This window comes from Zootoca vivipara, chromosome 13 (assembly GCF_965207765.1).
Source record: "Zootoca vivipara chromosome 13, rZooViv2.hap1.1, whole genome shotgun sequence".
Classification (NCBI taxonomy): Eukaryota; Metazoa; Chordata; class Lepidosauria; order Squamata; family Lacertidae; genus Zootoca; species Zootoca vivipara.
Window position 1 is genome coordinate 47,386,458 of NC_142596.1, and position 225 is coordinate 47,386,682.

Here is a 225-nt window from a genome sequence, read left to right on the forward strand (position 1 = left end):
TCTGCGTATGCTCAAAGGCACTCTGCCCGAAGTGCAAAAAAAAAAGAAAAGCACTGACGATCAAAACTGGCAGCTCTGATCAGGGGCAGAGCTTGTGCATTCGTTCTAAAGGGAGCTCGAACTCTCTCAGCCAATAGCGTGCGAGGCAAGGTAGGGAGGCCCCGATCGCTTCCCCCGGATTGGCTATGACGCAGACGGAGCACTGGCAAGCGGATCGCGCTGATT